Genomic DNA, 25,624 nt, shown 5'->3' on the forward strand with positions numbered 1-25,624 from the left:
TGGATCTGCCATGTCTTTCTGTCCGGATGCTTCTCAGAACTTGACCATGACTGTTATCCGAGGAGACAGCACAGGTAAGATAGAGCCCACTCCTTGGGTGGGGAAGCAAGGCCTTCAGCCCAGGTTAGGGCCCCTCCTCATTATGGACTCACCTAGTCACCAGAGACACCTCGTGTGTGAACCCAGGGCCTCTCCAAAACCTCACCCCACGTGGCCGCCAGAGGACCTGCCCAATTCGCCCCTCACTACTTCCAGAATCCTTCTACACACACCTTCCCTGGCCCACCAAAAGGACAGGATGACATTCACACAGCAGGATCAGCCTTGAGGCCCTCATCTTCGGTCTCCTGAGCATACTTCTTTGTCTCGACTCTTTATTTGCCCCAAAAGTTCTGAACTAAGACCTTCTGGACAGGTGATGATATCACATGGGCTAACATCCAAAACGCACAGCAGTGTCTGTCCCCAGAAGCCCGTCCCCTTCCCCAGAATCGACCCGTGTCCAACTAGGCTGCTCTAAGCCTTGCTGTGTTCACCTGAAGGATCTCAGAGGTCATTTGACTTCAGTAGGGAGAACTGCCCATTGCACAGGCGGATCCTGATTCTGTGGACATTTTCTTTTCATGGAGAGTTAGGGATTTAATTGTGTTCTACAACACACATGCAAGAGCAAATAATCTTGTATTTAATTTCACATAGAATATCTAAGTCAGTGAGATTAGCTTCTAAGGGCAAAGTAGAGCTGTGGAGTATGTTCTTTCTAATTTTTGAGTGATGTGGACAAATTGTCCGCCTGAGGGGCGGACAGGTTGACATTCCCAACAGTGAAAGGTGACAGTGTGTGTGTCCTGCACTTCATCTCTGTCAGCTCCCCTCACTAGTCTCTTTCTGTGTCCTTCCCCTATCTTCAGATCTCTCTGCCTCTCTGATCCTCTTGTCTCTTTTTCAACAGCAGCCTCAACCCTGAGAAATGGCTCATCTCTCTCAGTCCTGGAGGGCAATCTCCTTGCTTGGTCTGTGCTGTCAACAACACTCCTCCTGCCAGGCTGAGCTAGACCCGGGGGGACCTGACCCTGAGCCCTTCACAGCCCTCGAACCCCGGGGTGCTGAAGCTGCTCCGAATGCAACTCTGGGATGAAGGAGTTCCCAGCTTGTCTCCCTGAGCCTCTCCCTGCAGAGTGAATGTCAATGACCTTCAGCTCCCGTCCAATGACCTTCAGCTCCCAAGTCTCTGAGCAAGTCCTACCCTGGGACCAGTAGGGGACAGGGATGTGCTCAGCTCAGTCTCACACACAGCTGTGGGGCCTGGATTTCCACAGGACCTGAGTCCTCTGTTCACTGCAGGACAGTCTTGGTAGGGGTAGGTGTGAGGCCTGGACTGATCATTCCCCACATCCATATATGCTAGAAGGGTCTGGAGATGCCATGTCCATATCCTAATAAGAGAAAAAGGACAGAGGGTTGTGGTTTAGCAGATGAATCCACCTAATCACATTTATTTGCAGGGAAATCAGGGCCCCTGGCAGATGTGTTTCTGGTGGCCCTCAGGGAGACAGCTGTGAAGATCCTGCTTCTGTCTCTTCCTCATCTTCCTCAGGTGAGTGCCACCCCAGGGACTAAGGAGAGGTTTGGACAGGCCAGAGACATAATGCGGATTCCTTGTTCTAGTGTTGGAGGGACCTGAACAAGTCAAAGAATGAGGCAGGAGGTTGAAGTACGAATGAGAATCCACATGGTGAACAGTTGTCTGTTCACAACACTGGCTGAGTGTCCAGGTTACAGAGGTTCCTGCTATCATCAAGGGGATCTTGGGGGCTTGACTCTCTCTACTCTCTGTCCTTAGTCTCCTCCAGCCACTTAACAGGTCCAGGGAGGTGACTCTGCAACCCTTCCACCCTGATCTGGCCACACTGACAGCCCCTGGTCTCTTCACTCAGAGTGACATCCCACAGGAGGAAGGAGGTACAGGCAGCAGCCGGCATGGAGGATGCAAACACTGTCACGGTTCATCTCTCAGGTGAGCTTTGTGGGCATCTCACCACTCAACATTCCACTGGACACCTCCCCCAGGGGACTCCAGGATTGCTTTGCTCAGCATGGCCAAAGTCGAGCCATCCATTCTCCTCCTCAAACCCGCTTCGCCCCCTGGGATCCACCCTCCCACTGATGACATGGCAGTCCCCTCTCCATAGTCAAAACCAGGGTGTTTCCATGCCTTTATCTCCCTCCCTCCCCAGATTCCATTCATCACTGACTCTCGTCCCTCCTCCTCCTAAGCATGACTCCTCTTGGTACCCTCTTCTCCATCCTGATTCTGATCATTCCTATGGCCACACCTCTTCTTCCCTGGTCACTGAGCCCACCTCCCTCATGCCTTCCTTTCTCCCCAAAACAGGCCTGCAGACTGTGCTTCCAGATGTCTCCTCTTCCATGTCATCCATGGTCTGAACAGCCGTGTTTCCCTCCATTGCTGGTGAGCCAGGTACCAATGCCACCGTCAGGACCAAGGGCCATGCACAGACTGTCTCTGCAGCACTCTATACTAGATGTCATGCAAATGGCCAAGGATTACATTAAAAGATGCTCATCATCGTTATTCAGTTCACAAACTGCACAGGAAATACTACTACACATGTCTGGAGAGTTGATTAAAAGGAAGACATCAAAAGAAAACTGAAAACTAACAGACCTAAACATATGCATGGGTGTGGAGAATTTGAAGACTTTTGGCACTGCATCTAAAATGATTAACCCTGTAAAAAGCCTATAAATTTCCTTTTATAGTGGTTTTCTCCTTTAAAATTTAAGTGTAGAATCACCACATGATCCACGTATTCCAATCTGGATACTTTCCCCAAAATCGAAAGCATAGACTTAAGCAGATAGTGTACACCAGTGTCTTTCACAGCACTATTTACAGGAGCTGACATGTGGAAGAGACCCCAGTTTCCATGGACAAATGAATGGATAGGAAAAAAGTTCTATGTCCATAAAATGGAACACTCTCCAGCCTTAAAAAGGAATGGATGGAATTTTCCTCCATATTACAGCATAATCGAACCTTGAAACAATGGACAAAGTAAATGAAGCCAGACACTAAGCAACAGATAGTATATGACCCTGCCCTTGTGACCTACCTAGAATAGGCAAGTTCATCAGGACAGAAAACAAAACGTGGCCCTGGGGCTGGGAAAGGGAGAGGGGATAGGGAATGAATGTGCAATGAGTGCAGAGTTTCTCTTTGAGATGAGGAGAAAGTTCTGAAAATAGACAGTGGCAACAGTTGCAAAACAATGTGAAAGTGTTTGATGCCACTGAAGTGTATACTAGAGAGTGTTAAGACATCAAATGTTATGTTTCATATATTTCACCAAATAAAAGCAAAAACTAAAGCTATCTCTGTCATTAAGTTGTTGTTATGCTAGAGACCTGGAGAAAAATAATAATAATAAAATGGGAGCCTGTGGGATGGTGACCTGTGTTGGGAAGGACCATTCAAGGATAGTCTTTGTAAGAATCTGAGGACAGTTTCTTGGTCTTTTGGTTGAAGAGGTCATGTCAGGTAAAGATGTGAAGTAGTGAAGAAGAAGACTCTGTGTCTGCCTAAGAGAAGTTCTCCAAGGGGAAGGAAAAAGGGAAAGAGGAGTGCAGGACTCAGAGGTAGCATCAGGCCTGGGAGCTATGGAACACCCAAAGGCCCATAACTGAGGCAGTTGGAGGCAATTTGAGGGGGTAGCTGGGAGGATGGTGAAGACCACATGGGGCCCTGAAGCCACACAGGAACCTGAAGCCGTTGGAGTGAGCAGAGACACTCCTGGACTTTCTCTCTAACAGGACCCCGTGGCCAACTTGATCAGAACAGGCCCAAGTGAGTCACAGCAGCCTCAGAGAGATGGGAAGGCCTTGAGGAAATATATGTCCCCTCCTGTTTTTAATAAGCTCATCTACTCCAGCTTATGGACAAAGTTAGGGGACAATATGGGACAGGAAGATCCACGAGGCTGAGTGGAATGAAACAGACATCAATTTTCTATATGCACAAAATCTTTGGAAAACATGTGCAAATTCATAGAATTCAAGGTTGAGTGCTCAGATGATAAATCACATAGAAAAACAAGGAGACAATAAGCATTAAATGAGGCTCAGGACTCCTTCAGGAGGGAGGAGACATGGTCCATAAGGAAAAGGGATACATGGCGGGATCCTGGGTTCTCCCCATGTTCTGTTTCTCAGAAGTTCATTTTGTGTGAATCATTGGGTTGTCCTTTGGGGATCACTTATGTCTCTATGTCTCATGTTCTCCTCAATCAAATTTCAAAAACACTGGCTATAGATATAAGGAGCTCCCCCACCCAATATCCCTCTTCCTCCCAACCCAGTCACAAGGTTAGAAATAATCTCCTTTTGAATTCTTGGGTCTGTTTCTTCATTCATGAAATCCTGATAGTCCCAGAGATGGTGTCCTTACTCCAATCTCCTGTGTACCAGGACTCCTGGGTAAGAAACGTCAGAAGCAAAGCCCTGGGGGTGGCAGAGGCGACACACTCTGGAATGACCAGGGGACAAGTGGCTTAGTGAACAGACAGCAGGGAGAAAATCCCACCTGGTGCCCACAGAGCTATGAAAAGAAAGAAATGTCCACCCCTTTCAAAACCCGCCCCATCTCTCTGACTCTCATCCCTTCAAACCCCACTGCTCAACGCTCACAGCCTCAGACTCCCAAGGCCTCCTGCGAGCGGGGCTCCTCTGGTGTCCTTGTTGTGTGTTGACACACAGAACCCTCAACTCCACAGCCCCTTGTCCATTACTCAGTCCTCCTGAGACCCAACCTCCAATCTAGGTGAGAGACTCCCTTCCTTCCTGTGTGACCTCACTCAGGTTCCTGTCATGGGAGCTCAGACATCAGGAAACTTGTTGTCTCCCCACAGAGACACCTTGGAGAAAGTGTCCAGGTCTGGTGTGTTGACCTCATCATAAAGAGAGTGGATGCCCACCTCGTGGATGTGGAGGGAGGGAGGAGAGGCTGTGCTCACCTCACTCTTCCCCATATCTCCTGTCCCAGAGTCCTTCCCCTGAAATGCACAAATATCCACAGCCTGTGACTCAGGTTTGTGGCCAGAGGGGACCCATTCTGACTTTGCAGAAAACATCACCAGAGGGGAGAAACGAGACAAGCAGGCAGGGTCGATCTCTGTATGGGGTGTGATTTGGGGTGAGCCTCTGGCCTCAGTGTCTCCAAGAGTAAATTTGAGTGGTGAATGTTTATCTCCAAGGGCTGACCCTGACCTGACAATATCTGGGTGTGAGGTTCCTCCTCTGAGGAGGTCACTTTCTGGCCTCACCTCGGTTTCCTGTGGGGCCTCCTCTGAGTCTTGAGCTCTTAGTTCCTGAGAGAAGAACCTTGAGAAACAGACTTTCCCTGGCCGCTCTGGCACCTACCAGCCCAGGCATGCTGCTGCTGTGGCTGTCCCTGCTCTGGGGGACAGAGGGGACGGAGGGACAGGGTCAGTTCGGAGATGGTTACAGGCTGAGTGTGCATCAGCCAGTGATGGTGCAAGAGAACCTATGTATCTCTGTGCCCTGCTCCTTCTCCTACCCCTGGAACAGCTGGACTGACTCTGCCGCAGTTTATGGCTACTGGTTCTGGCAAGGGGCTGATACAACCCAGGATGCTCCAGTGGCCACAAACAACCCAGATTGAGAAGTGCAGGAAGAGACCCAAGGCCAATTCCACCTCCTCGGGGACCCTGGGACCAACAACTACTTCCTGAGCATCAGAGATGCCAGGAGAAGGGACCAGAGGGCATACTTCCTTCATGTAGAGAGAGGACACATGAAACACACTTATAATTCTACTCAGCTTTCCGTGGTTGTGACAGGTAAGGTGCAGAATCCAGGAGTTTCCACAGAGGAAGATCATAGGGCTGAAGGCTGATATGGGATAGAACCCCCAACCTGGGAGGAGGTTGGGGTGAAGCCTGTCGGGCCGAGGGGAGGAGCTGGACCTGAGTCTGAGCTCCTCTCAGGGCTGCATCTCAGACTCTCCTTCTGATCCCGTGTGTCCCTTACTCCTCACCAGCTCTGACACACATGCCAGACATCTTCATTCTGCTCTGACATTGGCATTGTTGACACATGGGGCTGGATGTCCCTTCATGCCTGGACTCTGCAGGGTGTTAGCAGCATCCCCTGTGCTGCAAATGTCAGTAGCAGCACCCCACCTATACCAAATGTGAGAGTAGAAACTATCACCACATATTGTCCAATTGCAATCTTTAGGCCTAGACAACACCGTGACTCTCAGGCCAGGGAGGGATCATGCTTTGGACAAAGTAAGGGGTCCAGAGGCACCTCAGACCAGACAGCAGGACTCTTAGATCCTGGTTCTTTCCATCCCTCATGGTCCAGAGTTCTGCAGGGGTACCTGTTAGCCCCAAAAGACAGAAGGAAACTTCATGAAGATCCATAGACCTGGCAGGCAGGACCTGACATTGTGCCTGTCTCTTATGCTCCAAGGAAGTCCCAAAGTGGGAGGTGGGACTTGATATCTGCTCCTTCTCTTCTCCTCTCTGTCTGAGTTTCTGGGGTCTTTGGGTTGGAGAGGAGGATGAGCTCTGACCACGGGTGGGTTTGAGGTTCCCCTTCTAGGAAGGGCCGAAATCTCCTGCTCTTCCCAGCCATTGTGGTCCCCAGCATTTCCACTCTCCTCCCATACCCATCTCTGCTCACCCAGGGTGCCTAGGAACCTTTGCATCAGAGATGCAGTGGCCACTTCTGTGGGGAGACAGAGAGAGGGGCATTGGGGGCTGAGGTAGAAGTGATCTTCGTTTCCCCACAGAGTCCCCGACTCAGGACTCGAGAATCTGGCTGAAGTGCCCGAGTCCGTGAGAGTGCAGGAGGGTCTGTATATCCTCGTGCCCTGCAGGGTCTTCTACCTCTGGGAGTGCTGGAATGACTCCAGCTCTGTCCACAGACACTGGTTCCAGCAAGGGGCCAAGATAAACAGCGACTATCCAGTGGCCACAAACAAGCAACAATAAGTGCAGAAGGAGACCCAGGGCCGATTCCACCTTCTCGGGGACCCCCAGACCAACAACTGCTCCCTGAGCATCAGAGATACTAAGAAGACAGATGCGAGGAAATACTTCTTTCATGTGAAGAGAGGAAAAATAAAATAGTTACAATTCTCCCCAGCTCCCTGAACGTGTGACCGATAAGGCCTGAGCTCCAGGAACAGCCAAAAGGAAGATCATGGGACCACAGGGCAGAGCTGGGATGGGACTGGGACGATATTGGGGTGAAGCGTGTTTGGCTCATGGAAGGAACCTGAACAGAGCCTGAGCTCTCAGGGCCACACCTCAGACCTTCCCTCCTGATCCTGCATGTCCCTCTCTCCTCACCAGCCCTAACCGACACACCCAACATCCTCATCTCATTCTGACTTTGGCATAGTTGACACCTGGGGCTGGAGGCATCTTTCTAGCTGAGACTGTCCTATACTCGGCAGGGTGTGGTCAGCATCCTCTACTCACCAGATGCCCACAGCACTACTCTGCCTCCACCTAGTGAGATGGTAGAAACTGTGGCTACTAAACATCAAATGCCCATGGGGGTAGATCTTCACCAGATGCAACCCTTAGATCCTGACAACGCTGTGATTCTCAGGCCAGGCCAAGGAGGGACACTTCCTGGTGCAAAATAAGGGGCTCCAGACTCACCTCAGCCTGGGAAGCAGGACACTTAGATCATAGTCCTCTCTATCCCACATGTCTCAGAGGTCCTCAGGTGTCCTCGCTGAGCCCCCAGAAAACATCAAGGATTTCCAAGGAGGTCCATAGACCTGGCAGGCAGGTCTCACATTTGTAGTCCTGGCTTTAGGGCTCTAGGGATGCCCCAAATTAGGAGGTAGGACACAGTCTCTGATCCTACTTTGCTCCCCTCCTCATGAATCTCTGTGGCTTGGAGCTCCCCCACTCTGTGTGGGAACCCAGAGCTCTGACCATGTGTGTGTCTGAGTTGAAGTTCCTCTTCTGGGGACCACTGAGGTCTCCTGCTCCTCCCACCCTCCGTAGGACCTCAACTCTCCCCCTCCACAGGACTCCCCTTCTCAGCTCAAACAGGGAGCCCAGAGCTCTCTACTTCAGCGATGCTGTCGCCACTTCTGTGAGCAGGCAGAGAAAGGGACAGTGAATGCTGGGGCAGAAGTGACCCTTGTTACCCCATAGAGCAACGGACTCAGGATCTGAGAATCCGGCTGGAAGCACCTGAGTTGATGACAGTGCAGGAGGGTCTGTGCGTCCTTGTGCCCTGCAGGGTCTTCTATCCCTGGGAATGTTGGGATGACTCCAGCCCTGTCCACAGACACTGGTTCTGGCAAGGGGCCAACATAAACAGAGACTATCCAGTGACCACAAACAAGCAATATCAACAAGTGCAGAAGGTGATCCAGGGCTGGTTCCACCTCCTTGGGGAACCCCGGACCAATAACTGCTCCTTGAGCATCAGAGATGCCAGGAGAAGTGACCAGGTGACATACTTCTTTTAGGTGGAGAGAGGAAAGATAAAATACAGTTACTATTCTCCCCAGCTTTCTGTGGTTGTGACAGGTAAGACTCAGGCTCCAGGCATATCCTAGGAGGAAGGTCGTAGGTCAAGAGTGGATGGAACCCCCAAGAGGGAGGAAGTTGGGGTGAAGCGTGTCAGCCTCAGGGAAGGAGCTGGACAAGAGTCTGAACTTCTCTCAGGGCCACACCTAGGACCCTCTTTCCTGATCCTGGGAGTCCCCTTTCCCTCAACAGCTCTGACCCACATACCGGACATCTTCATCTGGCTCTGACATTGTCATTGTTGACATATGGGCTGGATATGCCTTCATTCCTGGGCTCTGCAGGGTGTCATCAGAATCCTCTATGCAGTATATTCCAGCAGCACTACCCCATTCATGCCTATGTGACAGTAGAAACTGTCACCACAAATTGTCAAATGCTCATGTGGGTAGAATATTCTCCACCTGCAATCCTTGGGCCTAAACAACACTGTGACTCTCAGGTCAGGGAGGGATCATCTTGGAACAAAGTAAGTGGCCCAGGGGCACCTCAGACTGGGCAGCAGGACTCATAGATCCTGGTTCTGTCCATCCCTCATGGCCCAAAGTTCCTCAGGGGTCCCTGGTGAGCCCCCAAAAGACAGGAGGAACCTTCTGAAGGTCCATAGACCTGGAAGGCAGGACTAAAAATGTGGGCCTGTCTCTTGTGTTCCATGGAAGCCCCAAAGTGGGAGGTTGGGTTTGATATCTGCTCCTTCTCTGCTCCTCTCTGTTGGGTTTCTTGGGTCTTTCGGTCGTGCAGAGGTGGATGAGCTCTGACTACAGGTCGATTTGAAGTTCCTCTTCTAGGAAGGGCCAAAGTCTCCTGCTCTTTCCAGCCTCCGTGGGTCCCCAGCCCTTCCCCTCCACTCACGTCCCCTTCTCTACTCACTCAGGAGCCCAGGAACCTCTTCCTCAAAGATGTAGGAGCCATTTCTATAGGTAAACAGAGAGAGTGGAATTGGGAACTAGGGCAGAAGTGACCTTTGTTTCCCCACAGAGTACCCAACACAGGATGCGAGAATCGAGCTGGAAGTGCCCAGGTCCATGACGGTGAAGGAGGGACTGTGCATTATCATGCTCTGCAGGGTTTTCTACCCCTCGGACCTTTGGGCCATGAGGGATGGACAGAACCAGGATCTATGAGTCCTGCTTGCCCAGTCTGAGGTGCCTCTGGGCCACTTACTTTGTCCCAAGATGATCCCTCCCTGACCTGAGAGTCACAGTGTTGTTTAGGCCCAAGGATTGCAGTTGGAGAATATTTCTACCCCAGTGCCCTGTCCACGGACACTGGTTCCAGCAAGGGGCCAATATAAGCAGCTACTATCCAGTGGCCACAAACAAGCAACACCAACAAGTGCAGAGGGAGACACAGGGTCGATTCCACCTCCTCGGGGACTCCCAGACCAACAACTGCTCCATGATCATCAGAGATGCCCAGAAAAGTGACCAGGGGACATACTTCTTTCAGGTCGAGAAAGGAAAGATAAAATACATTTACAATTCTCCCCAGTTCTCTGTACACATGACAAGTAAGGTACCAACTCCAAGAGCAGCCAAGGGGAAGTTCATGGGACCACAGGAAAGGACTGAGATGGGACCCCTATACTGGGAGGTGATTGGGGTGAAAGGTGTCAGGCTCAGGGAGAAGGTGAACCAGAGCCTGAGATTCTCAGGGCCATATCTCGGACCGTCCCTATTGATCCTGTGTGTCCCCTCACCTCTCCAAACCTGACCCACAACATCCTCATCCTGGAGACTCTGGGGTCTGGCCATCCCAGCACCTGATCTGCTCAGATCCTGAGTCCTCTGTTCACTGCTGGACAGTCTTGATTGGGGACGAGGTGAGGCCTGGACTGATCATGCTCCAAATCCATGAATGGATAGAAAAAATGGTCTATGTCCATAAAATGGGACACTCTCCAGTCTTATAAAGGAATGGATGGAATTCTCATCCAGATTACAACACAATTAAACCTTGAAACAATGGGCAAAGTGAAGGAAGCCAGACAAAAAACAACAGATAGTATATGATACTGCCCATTTGACCTACCTAGAATAGGCAAGTTCATCAGGACAGAAAACAGAATGCAGCCCAGAGACTGGGAAAGGGTGAGGGGATGGGGAGTGATTGTGCAATGGGTGCAGAGTTTCTGTTTGAGATGAGGAGAAAGTTCTGAAAATAGACAGTGGGGATGGTCGCGTAACAATGTGAATGTGTTTGATGCCACTGAAGTGTACCCTGGAGAGTGTTAAGATGGCAAATGTTATGTAATAAATATTTGACCAAATAAAAGCAGAAAAAAGATTATCTCTGTCATTAAGTTGCTGTCATTTTAGAGACCAGAAAAAAATAATAATGAAATGAGAGCCTGTGGGCTTGTGATCTGTGTTGGGAAGAAAACCATGCTGGAAAGGGTCCTTTCGACAATCCGGGGACAGATTCTGGTCTAATGGTTGATGAGGTGATGTCAGGTAAAGACATGGAGTGTCGAGGATGCATGCTTTGTGTCTGCTTAAGAAAAGAGTCTCCCGGGCCTGGGAGCTGTAGACAAACCTGGAGGCCCAGGTCTGAGGCAGTGGGAGGCAGAAGGAGGAAGCAGCAGGGAGGACGGTGCAGACCACGTGAGGCCCTGAAGCCACACAGGAATCTGGAGGCTTTGGGTGAGCAGAGACACACCTGGACTTTCCCTCCAACAGGACCCCATGGCCATCTTGGTCAAAACAGGCCCTAATGGGTCATGACAGCCTCAGAGAGATGGGAAGGCACCTCTGGATCACCCAGGAGGAGGGCTAAGGCTTGAACCAGGGAGGCAGGGTGAGGACATGTTTAGGGATGTATGTGGAAGGTCAAACTCAGATGAGTTTCTAAAGAATGTGATCAGCGAGGGGAAAAGAGAAAAAAAAGATGATGCCAAAATGTTCCCCCTGAGCACCTGGAAGAAAGGAACTGTGCCCATAGAAATCTGTAGAAAGAGGGTCTTGAGGGAGGATGTCAATTTTGAGGGGTCACATGACAGACAATTGGAGAAGTCACATAGACAGCTGGATACAAGTGTTGGACACCAAGAGAGGGGTGCCGATGAGACATGTTGAGATTATAGTGACCATAACAGCTTACAACTTTTAGGTAGTTGTCTTCCTTATCTAAGCCTTTGATATTGTGCTTTCTCTTACCTGAGGGACAAGACACTGAGCTAGTTTGTCTGAAAGACCAAAATTGCATAACTTTGATGATAATAGGTTGTTAAGATTGTTCATTTAATTGTTACTTATTGTTGTTCATCCTTTTTTTTTTTTTTTTGAGTTGGAGTCTCACTCTGTCGCCCAGACTGGAGTGCAGTGGCCGCTCCCGGCCACCGCAGCCTCAACCTGCCGGGCTCCGGCGATCCTTCCACCTCAGCCTTCCGAGTAGCCAGAATTATAGGCGTGTGCTACCACACCCAGCTAATTTTTTTTTTGATTTATTGTAGAGATGAGGTTTTGCCTGCCCAGGCGGGTCTCGAACCCACAGGCTCAGGCAATCCACTCACCTCAGCCTCCCAAAGGCGCGGGATTACAGGCTGAGCCACCGAGCTCGGCTGTTGTTCATCTTATATTGTGCTAATTTGTAAATTAAAGTTAATTATTGATCTGTGTATTTAGGAAAGCTTGTACTGTATATTGGGATTAGGAATCTCTGTGGTTTTTGGCACCCAAGGAGGTTCTGGACCTCCTCCACCATAGATGGGGGTACCCCACAGTGCACATTTTCCTAGTGCAAAATGATTTAACAGAGCCAAGAGGGGAAGTAACCAAGTGTTTCTAAACAGATGGACGGAAAACAGAAGTAGTCTGTGCATGCAGTAGTACAGTATTCAACCCAAGAAAGGAAATAAATTCTGATACGTGGAGCAATGCAAGTGAACCTTGAAAATATTCTCCTAAGAGAAATGCGCTGGTCATGAAAATTCAAACACTGTAGGATTCCACTTCCATGTGATGACATGTGGAGTCACCTTCCTAGACAGTAAGTGCAGTAGGGGGTGCCAGGAGCAGAGAGGGAAAGAGGGAGATGCTATTTCAGGCAGACACAGTTTCAGTTTTGCAATATGAAAGAGTTCTCAAAGCTGGTCCACAACCATGTGAGTATGCCTAACAGTACTGAGTTATTCATCTATAATAAGTACAATGATGACATCTGTGTTCTGTGTATTTCACCACATTTAAAACTTTTCTGGGGGCAACCCCTTCGGATCCCCTCCCATTGTGGGAGCTTTTCTGTCCTTTCAATAAATCCTGCTTTCTCAAAAAAATTTTTATGAAAAAGGGGAAATTGATATAAGGTAGAGAACCCAAGAGAGAGCCCAGGAGCATCCAATGAGAAAGAAGAAACTGAAAAGAACCAGTTGAGAACCAGGTTGTGTCAGTCTACCCTATCCTAGGTACATCCACTTATTGTGGGGTCTAGACTTTATTTCCCAACAACACTATGGATTCCTGAACCCATTAGTCTCTCTCAGTGCATCTATTCCCATCCATCAAACAATATTTCCCAGCTAGATAATTACCTGCTTATTGTTGATTGTCTGCTTCTTGTATCCAAGAGTAAGTTGGACGAGGTCAAACCTGCATCTTCTTGAGGATCTCTTCTGTATCCACACCTACCCAAGCTCTGCCCCTTAGAGGAACTCAATAGGAAACCATAATTTTTTGATTCTTTGTCTCCTCAATCCACCATCACGCATGTGTCACTTGAGTAAATTACCTACAGGTGGATATATTGAAGGACCATTATTTAACTTACCACATCATCCAATAGGATAACCATTATTAGTGTAAATATTTTAGGAAATGGTAAACAGAAAGGAGATAAATAGAATCCCAGAAATGTGGAAGAAATGAATGACTCACTCAGCAATGATCCCATCCTCAGTCTCCCCAAGGCACCCACTGCCAGTTATGACCTTCTCCTCCCTTACTAGGGGTCACCAGCTGGCATCCTGGCCACGAGGAAATGTCTGTCCCCTCCTGTTTTGAATAAGTTAATCTACTCCAGTTTATGGACAATGTTAGGGTACAGTATGGGAAGGGAAGATCCATGAGGCTGAGTGGAAGGAAATAGACAGCAATTTTCTGTATGTACGAAGTCTTCGGAAAACATGTGCAAATTCATAGAATTCAAGGTCACGTGCTCAGATGATAAACCACATAGAAAAACAAGGAGACAATTAGCATTAAATGAGGCTCGTGGCTTCAGGAGGAGGCATGAACCATAAGAAAAGGGAACACGTGGTGGGGGACCTGGGTTCCCTCAATGTCCTATTTTCCAGAAGATGTGCGTTTTAGTGAATCACTGAGTTGTCCTTTTGGGGTCACTTTTATGTCTATGTCTCATGGTCTCCTCAATCAAATTTCAAGAAACTGGTCATGGGTATAAGGAGGCTCCCTCTCCGATATCACTCCTTCTCCCATCCCCATCACAGGGTTAGAAATACTCTCCTTTTGAATTCTTGGGCCTATTTCTTCAATCATGAATTTCTGACATCCTTGCAGGGACAGACCCAAAGATGATGTCCTTGTTCCAGTCTTCTGTGCACCAGGACTCTTGGGCCAGAACCTTCAGGAGCAAAGCCCTGGGAGAAACAGATCTGACATACTCTGGAGTGACCAGGGGACATGTGGCTCGGTGAACTGACAGCAGGGTGGAATCTCACCTGGTGACCAGAGAGCTATGAGGAGAAAGAAATGTCTGCTTCTTTACCTTTACCCCACCTTTACCTCTGACTCTTGTCCCTTCAAATCCTACTACTCAACAGTTACAACCTCAAACTCCCAGGCCTCTGGTGTCCTTGGCATGTGTTGACACACAGAACACTCAGTTCCACAGCCCCAGGTCCATTGGTCAGTTCTCCTGAGACCCAATCTCCAACCTAAAGGGTAGACTCTCACACAGGAGCTCAGACATAGGACACTTGTTGTGACTCCTTGGGGACAGTGTCCAGGTCTGGCGGGTTAGCCTCATCGTGCAGAGAGGGGTTGCCCATCTCGTGAATGTGGAGGGAGGGAGGAGTGACTGTGCTCACCTCACCTGCCCCCATCTCTCCTGTCCCTGAGTCCCTCCCCTGAAATGCACAAATATCCACAGGCTGTGACTCAGGGTGGTGGTCAGAGAGGACCCATTCTGACTTTGCAGAAAACCTCACTAGAGGGGAAAGGCGAGACAGGCAGGCAGGCAAAGGTGGAGCTCTGCATGGGGTGCAATTTGGCCTCAGTGTCTCCAGGAGTGAACACGGGTGGGTAAGGTTTATCTCCAAGGGTTGACCCATTCCTGACAGCATATGAGTGTGTGGTTCCTTCTCTGGGGAGGTCACTGTACTGGCCTCACCCCGGCTTCCTGTGGGGCCTCCTCTGAGACTTGAGCTCTTAGTTCCTGCGAGAAGAACTCTGAAGAACGGACATTCCCGGCAGCCCTGGAACCTCCCAACCCAGATGTGCTGCTGCTGCTGCCCCTGCTCTGGGGGATGGAGGGGACAGAAGGACAGGGACACTTCAAAGATGGTTGCAGGCTGAGATTGCAGACGTTAGTGGTGGTGCAGGAGGGCCTGTGGGTTTTTGTGTCCTGCTCCTTCTCCTACACTGAGATAAGTTAGACTAATTCTGACCCAGCTTTTGGCTACGATTTCCAGAAAGGAGCCAATACAAACTGGGATGTTCCAGTGGCCACAAACAACCCAGCTCGAGAAGTGCAGGAGGAGACCCAGGGCCAATTCCACCTCCTCGGGGACCCCTGGATCCAAAACTGCTCCCTGAGCATCAGAGACGCCAGGAGAAGGGACCAGGGGACATACTTCTTTCGAGTGGAAAGAGGAAGTATGAAACACACTTACAATTCTCCCCAACTTTTCATGGTTGTGACAGGTAAGGCTCGGGCTCCAGGTGTGTCCACAGAGGAAGGTCGTAGGGCTGCAGGGCCAAGTTGGGATGGAACCACCACCCTGGGAGGGGTTTGGGGAGAAGAGTGCTGGACTCGGGACGAGGTGGACCAGAGTCTGAACTTCTCTCAGGGCCTCACCTCAGACCCTCTGTCCTAATCCAGTATGTCCCCCTCTTCTCACCAACTCTGACACACCAGACATCTTCATCCCGCTCTGACGTTGGCATTGTTGACACATGGGGATGCACGTCCCTTCATTCCTGGGCTCTGCGGGGTGTTAGCAGTATCTTCTAGGCAGTAGATGCCAGCAGCACCACCCCACCCATGCCTAGTGTCACAGTAGAAACTGTCACCACATATTGTCCAAGGCTCACGTGGCTAGAATCTTCTCCAATTACAATCCTTAGGCCTAGAAAACACCATGGCTCTCAGGCCAGAGAGGGATCATCTTGGGACAAAGTAAGAGTCCCTGAGGCATCTCAGACTGGGCAGCAGGACTCTAAGATCCTGGTCCTGTCCATCCCATGCCCCAGAGGTCCTCAGGGTTTTCCACTGAGTCCCTAACAGACAGGAAGAACATTCATGAAGGTCCATAGACCTGACAGACAGGACCCCACGTGTGGGTCTGACTTTTGTGCTCCAAGAAAGCCCCAAAGTAGGAGGTGGGACATGATCTTTGTTCCCCTCTATCTGTGTTTCTGGAGTCTTTGGGCCATGGAGAGGAGGATGAGCCCTGACCACATGTAGGTTTGAGGTTCCTCTTCTAGGAAGGGCCAAGATCTCCTGTTCTTCCTAGCCTCTGTGAGTTCCCAGCTCTTCCCCTCCACTCACATCCCCTTCTCTGCTCACCCAAGGAGCCCAGGAACCTCTGACTCAAAGATGCAGGGGTCACCTCTGTAGACAGACAGAAAGAGGGGTATTGAGGGCTGAGGCAGAAGTGACCCTTGTTTCCCCACAGAGTACCTGACTCAGGATCCAAGAATCCGACTGGAAGTGCTCAAGTCTGTGACAGTGCCAGAGGATCTGTGTGTCCTTGTGCCCTGCAGGGTGTCTTTCCCTGAGAGTGCTGGGATGACTCCATCCCTGTCTACGGACACTGGTTCCAGCAAGGGGCCAATACAAACAGCAACTCTCCCATGGCCACAAACAACCCAGCTCGAGAAGTGCAGGAGGAAACCCAGGGTCGATTCCACCTCCTCGGGAACCCCGGGAACAACAACTGCTTCTTGAGCATCAGAGATGCCAGGAGAAGTGACCAGAGGACATACTTCTTTAAGGGGAGAGAGGAAAGATAAAATACAGTTACAATTCTCCCCAGCTCTCTCTGCATGTGACAGGTAATACACGGGCTCCAGGAGCAGCAAAGGGGAAGGTCATGGGCAGGTCTGGATGGAATCCCCATCCTGGGAGGGGATGGAATGAAGTGCATTGGGCTCATGGGAGGAGCCTGACCAGAGCCTGACCTCTCAGGGCCACACCTCAGACCCTCCCTCCTGATCCTGCATGTCCCCCTCTCCTCACCAGCCCTGACCCACACACCCAACATCTTCATCTTACCCTGACCTTGGCATTGTTGACAGCTGGGGCTGGAGGCCTCTTTCTAACTGAGGGTGTCCTGTGCTCAACAGGGTGTGGTCAGCATCCTCTACACGTCAGATGCCCACAACAACACCCTGCCCCCATCTAGTGAGATGGTAGAAACTGTCACCACTAAATGTCAAATGCCCATGGTGATAGAATCTTCCCCAATTGCAACCCTTAGATCCAGATAACACTGTGACTCTCAGGCCAGGCCAGGGAAGGACCCTCCCTGGTGCAAAATAAGGGACCCCAGAGGCACCTCAGCCTGGGAAGCAGGACACTTAGATCATGGCCCTGTCCATCCCGCAGGTCTCAGAAATCCTCTGGTGTCCTCGTTGAGCCCCCAAAAGACAGGAGGGATTTCCAAGGAGGCCCGTAGACCTGGTGGCAGGTACCACATGTGTAGTCCAGGTTCTGGGGCTCTAGGGATGCCCCAAAGTGGGAGGTAGGACATAGTCTCTGATCCTACTTTGCTCCTCTCTGCATGAGTCTCTGGGGCTTGGAGCTTCCCCAGCTGTGTGTGGGAATCCAGAGCTCTGACCATGTATGTGTCTGAGCTGAAGTTCCTCTTCCGAGAACTGCCGAGGTCTCCTTCACTTCCTAGCCTCGGTAAGTCCCCAACCCTCCCTCTCCACAGGCCTCCCCTTCTCAGGTCACACAGGGACCCCAGAGTTCTCTACTTCAGCAATACTGTCACCACTTCTGTGGGCGGACAGAGAGAGGGACAGTGAATGCTGGGGCAGAAGTGACTTTTGTTTCCCCACAGAGTAACCAACTCAGGATCCAAGAATCTGACTGGAAGTGCCTGAGTCAGTGACAGTGCAGGAGGGTCTTCTATCCCTGGGAATGTTGGGATGACTCCAACCCTGTCCATGGACACTGGTTCTGGCAAGGGCCAACATAAACAGAGACTATCCAGTGGCCACAAACAAGCAACAACAAGAAGTGCAGAAGGAGACCCAGGGCCGATTCCACCTCCTTGGGGGACCCCTGGACCAACAACTGTTCCTTGAGCATCAGAGATGCCAGGAGAAGTGACCAGGGGACATACTTCTTTCAAGTGGAGAGAGGAAAGATAAAATACAGTTACAATTCTCCCCAGCTCTCCGTGCATGTAAGAGGTAAGGCACCAGCTCCCGGAGCAGCCAAGGAGAAGTTCATGGGACCACAGGGCAGGGCTGGGATGGGATGCCTCTCCTGGGAAGGGGTTGGGGTGATGCACATCGGGCTCAGGGAGGAGCTGGATCAGAGCCTGAGCTTCTCTCAGGGCCACACCTCGGACCCTCCCTCCTGATCCTGTGTTTCCTCCTCTCCTCACCAGACCTTATGCCCCTGGAGACCCTGGTGTCTGGCCATCCCAGCAACCTGAACTGCTCTGTGGCCTGGGCCTGGGAACTGAGGCCGGCTCCCACGATCTGCTGGATGGAGGCCTTCATGCCTCTCCTGAGCCCCATCAGCATCACTTCCTCAGTGCTAACCCTCATCCCACAGCCCCAAGACCACAGTACCAGCCTCACCTATTAGACCTTGCCTCGAGGTGGTGTGACCAGGGCAAGAACCATCTATCTCTTGTGTCCTTCAAGAGCTGGACCCAGGTTCCTGATTGGGGGGATCTCTGAGGACAGTGGAACGGGGATCAGGGCTGGACATGGAGTGCTGGGTCCTGCAATCTGGAGCCTGAGTGGGAGTCAGGAGGACACTGGCTCTCTTACCATCTATGCAGCTCCTGGGAGACTGGGTCAGTGTTCTCACCTTCAAACTGATGCAGATCTGCTTTGTCTTTCTGTCCAGATACTCCTCAGAACTTGACCGTGACTGTCTTCCTAGGAAATGACACAGGTAGGATGGAGCCCCCTCCCTGGGTGGGGAAGCAGGGCTATCAGAACAGGGCAGGGTTCCTCCTCATCTTATATGCACCTGGTCACCAGAGACCCCCCTGTACAAAGTCTTCAGAAAAATATATGCATATTCATAGAATTCAAGGTCAAGTGCACAGATGATAAACCACTTAGAAAAACAAGGAGACAATTAGCATTAAGTAAGACTCGGGGCTCCTTCAGTAGGGAGGAGGCATGGCCATAGGAGAAGGGGACAAGTGGGAAGGGATCCAGGGTTCTCTCCATGCTCTATTTCCAGAAGATGTTCATTTTTGCGAATAATTGAGTTGTCCTTTGGTGTACTTTTATCTCTAAGTCTCATGTTTTCCTCAATCAAATTTCAAGAAAACTGGACATGGGTATAAGGAGGCCCCACCACCCAATCTTCCCTCCCCCTAGCCAAGTCACAGGGTTAGAAATAATCCCCTGCTGAATCCTGGGTCTGTTTCTTCATTCATGAAATCCTGACGCCCTTGAGGTGATAGTCCCAACATGGTGTCCTAGTTCCAATGTCCTGTGTACCAGGATTCCTGGGAAAGAACCTTCAGGAGCAAAACCCAGGGGGTGACAGTGGTGACATGCTCTGGAGTAACCATGGGACATGTGGCTCAGTGAACAGACAGCGAGGAGAAATCCCATCAGGTGCCCAGAAAGCTGTGAGGAGAAAGAAATGTCTGACTCTTTCAAAATCCGCCCCTTCCCTCTGACTCTTGTCCCTTCCAACCCCAATGCTCAACAGTCACAGCTTCAGACTCCCAGGCCTCCTGTGAGCTGGGCTCCCCTGGTGTCCTTGGCATGTGCTGATACACAGAAACACACCCCCGTGTCCACTACTCGGTCTTCTAGAGACCCAACCTCCAAACTAGGAGAGAGACCCCGACACTTCCTGTGTGACCTCCACTCAGGGTCCTGTCACGAGAGATCAGACATCAGGAAACTTGTTGTGGCTCCTTAGGGACAGTTTCCAGGTCTGGTGTGTTGAATTTGTTGTGCAGAGAGGGGATGCCCATCTTTAGGATACTGAGGAAGGAAGGAAAGGGTGCCTGTCACCCCACCTGGGTCCCTTCTCTCCTATCCCTGAGTCCCTCCCCTGAAGTGTACAAATATCCACAGTCTGTGTCTCAGGGCTGTGGCCAGAGGGAACCCATTTGGACTTTGCAGAAAATGTCACCAGAGGGGAAAGGTGAGATAGGCAGGCAGGACATGGGTGTCAAGCTCTGCGTGGGGTGAGATTTGGGATGAATCTGTGGCCTCAGCGTCCACAGGAGTGAAAAACATTTTCTACAAGGGCTGACCCTGACCTGACAGCATCTGGGTGAGAGGTGCCACCTCTGAGGAGGTCATTGTTCTAGCCCTAACCTGGTTTCCTGTGGGGCCTCCTCTGAGTCTTGAGTTCTTAGTTCCTGAGAGAACAGCCCTGAGAAACACAATAACCCTGGAGGCCCTGGAAGCTCCCGCCCCAGACATGCTGCTGCTGCTGCTACTTCCCTGCTCTGGGGGATGGGGAAGATGGAGGGACGTAGACAGTTTGGAGATGGTTACATGCTGAGTGTGCCAAAATCAGTTACGATGCAGGAGGCCCTGTGTGTCTCTGTGTCCTGCTACTTCTCCTGCCACCAGTGCAATGGTTTTACTATGATGCAGCTTATGGCTACTGGCTCTGGGAAAGGGCCAGTACAAAATGGGATGCTCAAGTGGCCACAAACGACCTAGCTCAAAAGTGCAGGAGGAGACCCAGGGCCAATTCTGCCTCCTCAGGGAAAGATGGACCAACAACTGCTCCCTGAGCATCGGAGACACCAAGAGGACGGACCAAGGTACATACTTCTTCAAGTGGAGAGAGGAAGTAGGAAACACACTTATAATTCTCTTCAGCTTTTCGTGGTACTGGCAGGTAGGCTTGGGCTCCAGGAGTGTCCACAGAGAAAGGTCATAGGACTGCAGAACCAAGATGGGATGGAACCCATAACCTGGGAGGGGTTTGGGGTGAAGTGTGTAGGGCTCAGGGGAGGAACTGGACCAGAGTCTGAGCTGCTCTAAAGTCCACACCTTGGATCCTCTCTCCTGATCCTGTGTGTCCACCTCTCCTCGTCAACTTTGACCTACACACTGGACTCATCCTGCTCTGTAATTGGCATTATTGATACATGGGGCTGAATGTCCCTTCATTCCTGGGTTCTGCACATGTCAGCACCATCCTCTAGGCAGCAGATGCCAGCAGCACTCCACCCATGCCTAGTGTGACAGTAAAAACTGTCAGCACATATTGTCAAATGCTCGTGTGGATAGAATCTTCTCCAATTGCAATCCTTAGGCCTAGATAACACGGTGACTCTCATGTCAGGGGGGGATAATTCTTGGGAGAAAAAAAGTGGCCCAGAGGCATCTCAGCCCAACAGGTCTCTTAGATCCCGGTCCCGTCCATCCCTCATTGTCCATAGGTCCTCAGGGGTCCCTGTTGAGCACCAAAAATATAGGAGGAGCATTCATGAAGATCCACAGACCTGGCAGAAAGGACCCCACATGTGGGCCAGACTCTTGTGTTCCAAGGAAGCCCCAAAGTGGAAGGTGGGACTGATCACTGCTTTTTCTCTGTTCCCCTCTGTCTGGGTTTCTGGCATCTTTGGCTCGTGGAGATGACGATGAGCTCTGAACACGTGTAGGTTGAGTTCCCTCTCCTGCTCTTCCCAGGCTCTGTGGGTTCCCAGATCTTCCCCTCCTCTCAAATCCCTTTCTCTGCTTACCCAGGGAGCCCAGGAACCTCTGCCTCAAAGATGCAGTGGCTACTTCTGTCAGCAGATAGAGAGAGGGGTATTGGAGGCTGAGGCAGAAGTGACCCTCATTTTCCCACAGAGTACCCGACTCAGGATCCGAGAATCTGTCTGGAAGTGCTCAAGTCCATGACAGTGAAGGAGGATCTGTGCGTCCTCATGCCTTGCAGGGTCTTCAACCCCTGGGAGTGGTGGGATAACTCCAGCCATGTACACAGGCACTGGTTCCAGAAAGGGACCAAGACGTAGCAACAATTCAGTGGCCGCAAACAAGCAACACCAGCAACTGCAAAGGAGACATAGGGCTGATTCCACTTCCTTGGGGACCCCCAGACCAACAACTGCTCCTTGATCATCAGAGATACCAGAAGGATGGACCAGGGGACTTAATTTTTACAGTTGGAGTGAGGAACGATGAAATACACTTAGAATTCTATCTATATATGTGACAGGTAAGGTACCAGCTCCAGGAGCAGCCAAGGAAAAGTTCATGGGGCCACAGGGAAGGGCTGGGATGGGACTCCCAACATGGGAGGGAGTTGGGGTGAGGTATGTCTGGCTCAGAGAGGAGCTGGACCAGAGCCTAAGCTTCTCTCAGGAAAGTACCTCAGACTCTCCCTTCCGATCCTGCGTGTCCCCATCTCCTCAACAGACATGACCCTCATCATTCTCATCCCTTGGTCCCTGACGCCTGATCATCCCAGGAACATGATCTGCTCTGTGGGCTGGACCTGTGAGGTCCCCATGTCAACCCTGCTCCCACCAGAACCCACTCCTCAGTGCTCACCCTCATTTCACGACCCTAGGACCACGGCACTACCCTTACTTGTCACATGACCTTGCCTGGAACTAGTGCGACTGGAAAACAGCCGTCTATCTCAATGAGTCCTGTGAGAGATGGGCCCAAGTCCCTGATCAGGTGCATCCCCAAGAGCAGTGGGATGGGAGTCAGGGCTGGACATAGAGTACTGAGTCCTGGAATTCAGGCTCTGAGTGGGGGTCAGGAGGACACAGGCTCCTCCTTCCCAATCTGCGCAGCTCCTGGGAGAGAGGGTCTGTGTTCACCACCCGCAGACTGATGTGGATCTGCCATGTCTTTCTGTCCAGACGCTTCTCAGAACTTGACCATGACTGTCATCCAAGGAGACAGTACAGGTAAGGTAGAGCTCCTCCTTGGGTGGGGAAGCAGAGCCTTTAGCCCAGGTTAGGATCCCTCCTCATGGACTTACCTGGTCACTAGAGACACCTTGTGTGTGAACCCAGGGTACCTCCAAAACCTCACCCCACGTGGCCACCAGAGCACCTGCCCATTTCGCCCCTCACTACTTCCAGAATCCTCTACACACACCTTCCCTGGCCCACCACAAGGACAGGATGACATTCACACAGCAGGACCAGCCTTGAGGCCCTCATCTTCACTCTCCTCAACATACTTCTTGTCTCAACTTTTTATTTCCCCCAAAAGTTCTGAACTAAGCCCTCTGGACCAGTGATGAAGTCACTTGGGCTAAAATCCAAAATGCACAGCAGAGTCTGTCCCCAGAAGTCCTTCCCCTTCCCCAGAATCAGCCCATGTCCGACCAGACTGCTCTAAGCCTTGGTGTATTCACCTGAAGGATCGCAGAGGTCATTTGACATCAGTAGGAAGAACTGTCCATTGCACAGATGGATCCTGATTCTGTGGGTGTTTTCATCTCATGGAGAGTCAGGGCATTAATTGTGCTCCACAACATACATACAAGAGCGAATAATCTTGTGTATAATTTTACATAGAATATCTAAGTCTGTGAGATTAGTTTCTCAGGGCAAATACAGAGTGGAGTATGTTCTTTCTCATTTTGAGTGATATGGCCAAATTGTCCTCCTGATCGGCAGACAGGTGGACATTACCAACAGTGAGAGGTGACAGTGTGTGTTTCCTGCCCTTCATCTCTGTCAGCTCCCCTCACTAGTCTCTTTCTGTGTCCTTCCCCTTTCTTCAGATCTCTCTGTCTCTCTGACACTCTTGTCTCTCTCAACAACAGCCTCAACCCTGAGAAATGGCTCATCTCTCTCAGTCCTTGAGGGCAGTCTCTGCACTTGGTCTGTGCTGTTAACAGCAATCTTCCAGCCAGACTGAGCTGAACCCGGGGGAGCCTGACCCTGGACCCTTCACAGCCCTCGAACTCTGGGCTGCTGGAGCTGCCCCAAATGCAACTCCTAGATGAAGGAGAATTCACCTGCCAAACTCAGAATGCTCTGGCCTCCCGGCATGTTTCTCCGAGCCTCTCCCTAGAGTGAGTGTCAAGGGGCTATACACCAGACGCGTCCAATGAACGTCAGCTCCCAGGTCTCTGAGCAAGTCCTACCCTGGGACCAGCAGGGGACAAGGATGTGCTCAGCTCAGCCTCACACACAGCTGTGGGGCCTGGATTTCCAAAGGACCTAAGTTCTCTGTTCACTGCAGGACAGTATTGGTAGGGGGTGAGGTGAGGCCTGGACTGAACATTCCCCACATCCATGCATGCAGGAAGGGTCTGGAGATTCCATGTCCATGTCCCAATAAGGGAAGAAGGACTGAAAACTGTGGTTTAGCAGGTAAATCCGTCTCATCCCATTTATTTGCAGGGAAATCAGGGCCCCTGGCAGATGTGTTTCTGGTGGCCCTTGGGGAGGTTGCTGTGAAGATTTTGCTTCTCTGTCTCTTCCTCATCTTCCTCGGGTCACCTCCCCCCCCCCAGGGACTAAGGAGAGGTTTGGACTGGCCAGGGACATGATGCACGTGCCTTGTTCTAGTGTTGGAAGGACCTGAATAGGTCAAAGGATGAGGCAGGAGGCTGAAGTATGGATGAGAATCCACATGGTGAACAGTTGTCTGTTCACAACTCTGGCTGAGTGTCCAGGTTACGGAGGTTCCTGCTATCTTCAAGGGGATTTTGGGGGCTTGACATACTCTCTGTCCTTAGTCTCCTCCAGCCACTTAACAGGTCACAGGGAGGTGACTCTGGAACCCTCCCACAATGATCTGGCCACGCTGACAGGTTCTGGTCTTTTCACTCAGGGTGACACCCCACAGGAGGAAGGAGGCACAGGCAGAAGCCGACATGGAGGATGCAAACATTGTCATGGTTCATCCCTCAGGTAAGCATCGTGGGCATCTCACCACCCAACATTCTGCTGGACACCTCCCCCAGGAGACTCCAGGATTTCTTTGCTCAGCATGGCCAAAGTCAAGCCATCTATTCTCCTCCTCAAACCCACTTCTCCTCCTGGGATCTCCCTCCTACTGATGACATGGCAGCCCCATCTCTATAGTCAGAACCAGGGCATATTTCTATGCCTTTATCTCCCTCCCTCCCCAGATCCCATCCATCACTGACTCTCGTCCCTCTTCCTCCTAAGCATGGCTCCTCTTGGTACCCTCTTCTCCATCCTGATTCTGGTTATTCCTATGGCCTCTCCTCCCCTTCCTTGGTCATTGAACCCACCTCCCCTCCTGCATCCCTCTCTCTCCAACACAGGCCTGCTGACTGTACTTCCAGATGTCTCCTCTTCCAGGTCCTCCATGATCTGAATGGCCGTGTTTCCCTCCATTGCTGGAGAGCGAAGTGCCAATGCCACCATCTGGATCAAGGGCTGTGCACTGACTGTCCCTGCTGGCCTCTGTTCTAAATGACATTCAAATTCTAGATGACATTCAAGTGGCCAAGGATTACATAAAAATATACTCATTGTCATCAATCATTTCACAAACTGCACAGGAAATACTACTACACACATCTGGAGAGCTGGTTAAAAGGAAGAAATCAAAAGAAACTAAAAACTAGCAGACCTCCTAAATGTAGGCATGGTGTGGAGAATCTGAAACCTTTTTTGTGCTGCGTCTAAAATAATTAACCCTGTTAAAAATCTTTAA

At 50.8% G+C, this 25,624-nt stretch overlaps 1 pseudogene; it reads left to right on the top strand.

The window, feature by feature from the left end:
• Nucleotides 1-5,449: 5,449 nt before the first annotated feature.
• On the top strand, nucleotides 5,450-25,282 carry LOC103257228 (annotated as a pseudogene).
• The last annotated feature ends 342 nt before the right edge of the window (nucleotides 25,283-25,624 follow it).

This window comes from Carlito syrichta, unplaced genomic scaffold, assembly GCF_000164805.1.
Source record: "Carlito syrichta isolate Samal-C Ts95f unplaced genomic scaffold, Tarsius_syrichta-2.0.1 Scaffold301623, whole genome shotgun sequence".
NCBI classification, from domain to species: domain Eukaryota; kingdom Metazoa; phylum Chordata; class Mammalia; order Primates; family Tarsiidae; genus Carlito; species Carlito syrichta.